The sequence below is a fragment of the Chenopodium quinoa genome, unplaced genomic scaffold (genome assembly GCF_001683475.1).
Source record: "Chenopodium quinoa cultivar QQ74 unplaced genomic scaffold, ASM168347v1, whole genome shotgun sequence".
In the NCBI taxonomy this organism is placed as follows: Eukaryota; Viridiplantae; Streptophyta; class Magnoliopsida; order Caryophyllales; family Amaranthaceae; genus Chenopodium; species Chenopodium quinoa.
Genome location: NW_018743697.1, coordinates 457,242 through 464,157, shown reverse-complemented (window position 1 = coordinate 464,157; position 6,916 = coordinate 457,242). Strand labels below are relative to the sequence as shown.

At 38.8% G+C, this 6,916-nt stretch overlaps 1 long non-coding RNA gene across 1 annotated transcript; it reads left to right on the top strand.

Moving 5' to 3' along the window:
- Nucleotides 1–504: 504 nt before the first annotated feature.
- On the top strand, nucleotides 505–2,052 carry LOC110684011. Its single transcript, XR_002503717.1, has 2 exons — nucleotides 505–758; nucleotides 1,435–2,052. It is a non-coding gene; the product is annotated as an uncharacterized LOC110684011 (long non-coding RNA).
- The last annotated feature ends 4,864 nt before the right edge of the window (nucleotides 2,053–6,916 follow it).

Sequence of the window (6,916 nt, the reverse complement as noted above, 5' to 3'; positions counted from 1 at the left end):
AGTTAGCTAGTATTGGTAATGCTTAACCAATCTTGTTTGGTGGATCGAAAATGATGGAAAATTCATTTTTGTGACTTTGAATTCATCATTAATTAGTTTAACTCCTACCTTTTACATATGCTTAAGATTGATTATGGAGATTCTCTTATTCAACTCCCTCTTTACTCTCAAACGTTAATTTGTGTAACTGGACTAGCTAATTTACCTGTGCGAGGAGATAGTTTAGTAGAAGGGTTCTTCTCCTTAAAAATAAATAATTAAATAAATAAATAAATAACATTGGTAATGTTTATGGCTTAGCTCAACTGAAATTGAATTAGTTACAAAGTAGAATTTAGTGAGACTTACAATTACAATATCATTTATGGCCTATTTGGTAATGTGGATTTCATTTCAAATGATGGAATTGGGCCAAATATCTTGTTTAACTATACTACTAATCTGGATTTGTAATTGGGCCAATTCCAAGCTATGTAAGAAATATGGCCATTGTTAGGAATTTGAAATCCATTATCAAGTCATGTCATTTCAAATCCAATTTTTCTCCCATATCCCTCTTTCTCTCTCCACGATATTTTCTGAGAAAATTTTGCCCTCAATTCTTTCTCTCTTTCCTACCTCTCTCTCCTGTGCTGCCATTAGAGAAGCTGAGGTCAAGCTTTTTCTTTCCTCGGTAGACATTAGAGGAAGTTCAAGTTTCGAAGCTCTAGTATTGGACACAGTGTGTTCACCAATTTCTCTCCAATCTCTTTCCTCAGGTACGCTCTATCTCTCTCCATTTTGTTGCTTTTGAATCCTTTAATCTAATGCTCAGATTATTGTTGTTTATCAGTTGCAATTTTCTTAACCCTAATTTCTGTAATTTGATGAGATTTGTCGATTTAATCAACCCTAATTTTTGCAATTTGATGAGATTTTGCAATTTGCTCAACCATAGTCTTTATGTTTCTTCAAATCAAGGATTAAACATGAATTTGGAGTAGATATGCTATAAATTGATTAAATTTCAATGATTATACGCCAATCGGTCTATGCTGGAATTCATTTTTGGTCATTGATTAAATTTCAATGATTGTTACGCTGTATATGATGAACCGATGGCTGCGACTGTATTATTTTTATTATTATCTTTAATTGCTGTTAACTGTTTAGACCAAGAATTCTACACTATGCTATGAGCCCATGAACATCATATTGAGATGAAGCAAGATCAGTTTGTGATTTTGTGCTTGATAATCAGTTTGTGATTATGTGCTGATAAAATATTCATTTAGATAGTAGTGTATAATACTATAATTAACTCAGGTTAGTTATAAATATGACAATATCATTCATTTTTAATAGCAATGTAATAGTGAGTAGTCAAAACTGAAACATAGATCTATCTCCTAATAAGATAACTAAGCTTTGTTGAATTTCTTTGTCATTGCCCAGCACTAAACTCCCCAAGCCACTACATATCAGAACAAATTCATTGAGAATTGGGACGATATTTGTACTTTGTTTGCTTCGGATAGAGCAACTGGTGACGGAGCTGAGCATCATGATGAGGCTGCTGCTGCAATGGACACCGAAATTGAAGGGATTAGTACCTCCGAGACTTCTTCCAGAGGATCAAACAAGAGGCTCAAGAGAGATCGTCTAGCAGATGCAGTGAGTTGTTTTGCAGAGTCGTTAGCAGAGCGCAAGGGCCACTAAACCAAGTTCACAAGAGATCTACGAGGTAGTCTCGAGTGTACTTGGGATTTCGCGTTACCAAGTCCTAAAAGCTGTGAAAAGGTTCATGAATGGGACGGTTGATGAGTTCGAAATGTTAAAAAACCTACCGGAAGGTGAAAAATTATATTGGGTTTTATTATGTATTAATGAAGCATTTTTATTTAGATGTTTGTGAACTAAAGCTACTAGCTAGATGTTGATATGTTGTCTTTTTGTTGAGAGTTTGTTAGCAAAATGTACCTTGGTTTGAAATTTAGGATTTGAACATCCTTGTATTTCCAAACAGCTATTAGCATTTGATATTCAAGATTTGAAATTTCTTGTCTTGCCAAACGACTTTTAGAATTTGCAATTCAAAACTGTAAATTCTTAACTTTCCCAAACATAGGACTTGGAATTAAATTTCTAGCAATTGAAATTCTTGAATTGAATTCAACTATTTGAAATGAAATAAATGTATCCAAATGCAACCTTAAATAAATTGCTACACCAAAAATGCTAAATGTTACAAAACCAAAAAAAAAAAAAAAAAATGTTGTCACAATTCCATGTGGTCAAGGATGTGTCATACATTGATGATTTTTTTTTTTTTAGCTCAAACCGCAAGAATTGATTATATTAAAAGAGCCACTTTGTCAGAAATGACAAAGGGTAAAGAAGGGGGTGGGCAATCCTCCATCCATAGCTGCTCCCCGGACAAGGTAAGGGAGTGCTTAGCTAGCTATGGAGTGGGCCACCTTATTACAAGATCTTGGCTGAAAATTAAAGCTACAAAAATCACACAAGCTAGCAGCATGAAGGATGTCGTCCACGAGTAGTTGAGTGGAAGTTTTCTCCCTTTTCTTTGAAAACAGCAGGTTGATAAGGTGCAAACAATCTGAAGTTGCCATAAGCCTCCTAAGCCCAGCATCAAAAGCATAACGAAGACCAAAGAGCATAGCTTCAACTTCCGCATTGCGAGAACTCTGCGTATCCAATAAGCCCTCCCTCCAGCCATCATTACATCACCGAGATGATCGTGCACAACCATTCCTAAGCCAATTTTCCCCTCTTTTGAGAAAGCCGCATCTATGTTTACCTTAAACTTATTAGGGGGGGGGGGGCTTCTAGCATGTATCATCCCTATTTTCCTCAGAATATATATATCATATTAGGCTCACGCAAAGCTGCCACTTCAAACTCTCCAAGAAGACTAAGGGTCATCGCACACACCATAGGGAGCTCCATTTTCTTATTCTCAAACAACCACAAATTGCGCACCTCCCAAATCTTCCACTAGAACATTAAGAAGATTTCCCATCTATTACCCAAGGTGAGTTTCTTTGCCATATCGCAACACCACTCCTCTACAGAAGCCTTTTCCCAAGCTCTAGTGTCAAGTCTCAAAGGTGAGAGCTTCCATATAATCTGACTTTTAGAGCACAAGACTGCCATATGCATTAAAGACTCTCGATCCTCCCCACATCGTGGACAGAGAGGGTCAATTTGCATTCCCCTTTTGCACAATTCCTCACGAACATGCAGACCCCTTCTCAAAGCACGTCATAACACTGATTTTACCTTAAGAGGGACTTTCGCTTCCCATATTTTCCTACATATTTGAAGGCTTTTAGCTACATGAGAGGGCCTCGCATTGGGCTAACTTCTCTTTAGTTCAAAGTGGTAGGCAGGCGAATAGAGAACTCACCATTTTTTGTGCCTTGCCATTGCAAAAAAATCCTCCTGCTCACTTTGGGGAAACCGAATATTGGAAATAGCTTGAGTCTCAAATTCTGATAATTCTTGCCCCACGTTCCAGAACTTTATTCCCTCCTCGTCTATTTTAATCCAATCAGCAACATCAGATTTTGCATTTCATCAGAGCTAGGTGGTGAAAAAAGCCGAGAACCAAGTAGACTTGCAATCCAATTGTCACCCCAAATTTTCACAGATCTACCATTCCTAAACACGCAACTCGATCCTTCTTTCAACATATTTCTAGCACTCAAAATGAAACACCACACGTAGCTTGCCGAGAGAGGAAGTTTTGCATCCCAAAACGAAGATCGAGGAAAGTATTTTCCCTTGAGAACTCTAGCTGCCAGGGAAGACGGATTTTCCACTATTCTCTAGCATTGCTTTGCGAGCAAAGCCATGTTGAATGCCTTCATGTCTCTAAGGCCAAGCCCCCCTCTTTCTTTGCCTTACACATTTTTTCCCAGCTTATCATCACCAACTTCCTCTCCCTATCCTTTTGCCCCCACCAAAAATCACAACACACTACAATAATATTTATGACGGAATCCAGGAGTTTGAAGCATTGTATAGCATACGTCGGGATTGCTTGGGCCACCAATTTGAGTAGGATTTCTCTTCCCGCTCTTGAAAAGTACCTCTTTTTCCAACCCTTAACCTTCTTCCATACTCGATCTTGGATCACTTGGAAAACAACTTTCTTGGATCTACCTATATAAGTAGGAAGACCGAGATATTTTTCATGTCCTTCAACTTTCATAAAGTTCAACTTCAATTGAAGTGTTTTTTGTATATTGGTGCTAACATTACGACTAAAGGATACCTCTGATTTTTCCAAATTGATCTTTTGACCTAAGGCAAGCTCATATGTAGTGAGAATGTCAAGGGTCGCATTTACCTCACTTTCATTTGCTCCAGTGAAGAGAAAATTGTCATCGGCAAAAAACAAGTGTGAGATTGGGTCTACATTCCTACCAAGTTTCACCCCATGAATCGATCGATTTTTCTCGGCCTTCCGTAGTAGAGCAGAAAGACCTTCTGCGCATATTAGGAATAAGAAAGGGGATATAGGGTCGCCTTGATGAAGCCCTCTACGCGGCATAAATTTCGAAGAAGGGAAGCGATTAATAAGGATTGAGTATGAAATCGTCGACACACACCTCATGATCAAAGACACAAAGTTATGGTTGAAACCCAATTTTTTTATCATTCCCTCAACAAAACTCCACTCCACTCTATCGTAAGCCTTACTCATGTCAAGTTTCATAGCCATGTAACCTTGGATTCCAGATTTCTTTTTTCGGAGAAAATGAAACATCTCATATGCCACAAACACATTATCAGTGATTAACCTCCCTGGCACGAATGCACTTTGATTTTCACTAATAATGTAAGGAAAAATTCCTTTGAGTCTATTCGATAACACTTTCAACACAAGCTTGTAGAGAACATTGAACAAGCTGATAGGGCGATAATCTTTGGTGGATTCACATTCTTTCTTTTGGGGAATAAGAACAATGTGGGTATGATTAATAGTATCGATTGGAGCATTATTGTTAAAAATATCAAGCACATGAGAAACCACATCGTCACCTACTATGTCCCAGAATTTTTTTGTTAAAAGAGAGCAGGCATACCGTCGGGGCTTGGAGCCTTTACGGGATGCATTTGCTTAAGAGCACGAGTTACTTCCTCCCTTGAGTATTCCTCTGTCAACATGGCATTCATATCCTCGGATACACGAGTGTCAACTGCATCAAGAACCTGTTGCATATCATTATTGCCATCCGAAGAGAAAAGTAACTTGAAATAGCTCTCAAAGACTTCTTCCATTTCATTCTCATCTTTCCTCCAATTTCCACCATCGTCATAAACACCCTTGATAGTATTTCTATGTCGCCTCTGCTTAGCCTTTTTGTGAAAGAAGGCTATATTTTTTTCGCCATTGTGAAGCCAATCTTGACAACTTCGTTGTGCCTAATATGCTTCTTCTCTCCCCTCTATCTCATCAATCTCCTTATCAAATTCCTTCATTTTAGCAATGTTGTCTTCTGTTGGCTCAAGGTTCATTAAAATAGCCATTCTTCCTCTACGGCACTTGATCTCCTCGACAAAATCAGTCGATTTCTTTTTAGCTCCACGAACGTAGCCTGGTAGAACAAGCCTTAATTTTTTGCTTCACATTGCTACCTGGATCCAGGTTCCAAGCCTTGGAAATAATATTACCACAATCATCGTCACGGAGCCATTCTTCTCAAATTTAAAACCCCTCCGTCTTTTCTTCTTTCCCCTATTAATTACCAATTGTTTTTTAATGGTAATTTTTAGCGGTACATGATCGGACTAGCGGCGAGGCAGGTGTTCAACCATCGAACTGGGGAATAAGTCAACACATTCCTTCGTAGAGACAAAGCGGTTTAGGCACTCTTGAATGTTATCACCATTAGCTCGGTTATTTCTCCATGTGAAGGAAGGTCCAATAAAATGTAAATCCCTGGGATTACACCTGTTCATTAAGTTTCGAAAACCATCTATCTCATTCTGATTTTTTGGATTACCTCCCCTTTTTTCACTGTGCATAAGAGTATAGTTGAAAATCCCAAAGCATAACCATGGTAACATATTCCCTTCTCCCAATTTTTCTATAAGCTCCCAAGTCTCATGTTTTCTCCCTTCAATTCCTCATGGAATCCGTACGTAGATTCTAGTTAGACGCCACACACTACTGTCATCTTGTTTCAGTGTGAAGTCCATATGATTCGATGATGAAGACACTAGAGTAAGGTCTATCTCATCTCTCCAAAACATTACCAGCCCACCACTTCTATGCCTCCCTTCTCCACTACAGTCAACACATACGAAGTGCTCAAAATTTAGCTTCCTCCTTATACTCTCCCACTCGTTTCCTTTTAACTTCATCTTAGAGAGAAAGACAAAGTGGGGATGTTCGAGACGGATCACGCCCTTAAGCGCATTCTCTGCACGAGGGCTCCCTAACCCCCGGCCGTTCCAAGAAAGGCCAATCATTGTTGTTCGCGGGGTTGCATTGCAACCTCCGCTATTGTCATAATGTGAAAGTCATTCTCCTTCCTTCTGATAATTTGATCTTGCCTCTCATTTTCCCCTCTGTACTCCTCTATATGATTTTCCAACTCTACGGTGTTTTTTATTTTGCTTCGGATAATCTTAGAAGTTTGCTCAGATGGTCCACTCCTCTTGTGAATGTGAACTTTCCTAAGAGTGCGAGTAGGAAGGGTTTCACCATGTGGAATTGGTGCATCATGTTCATTTGACAGATTTGATAAGGGGTCATCTTTATTCAACTTCTTATTCTCCTCGTGAGGCGTGTCTGCATCCTTCTTTTTACCAAGCTCATCTTTGGCACCTACTAGCTCTTCACTCGGTACAATGACCACATCTTCCCACTGTTTCAGCATTAAAGTAACATCCGCCTCTGTTTCTT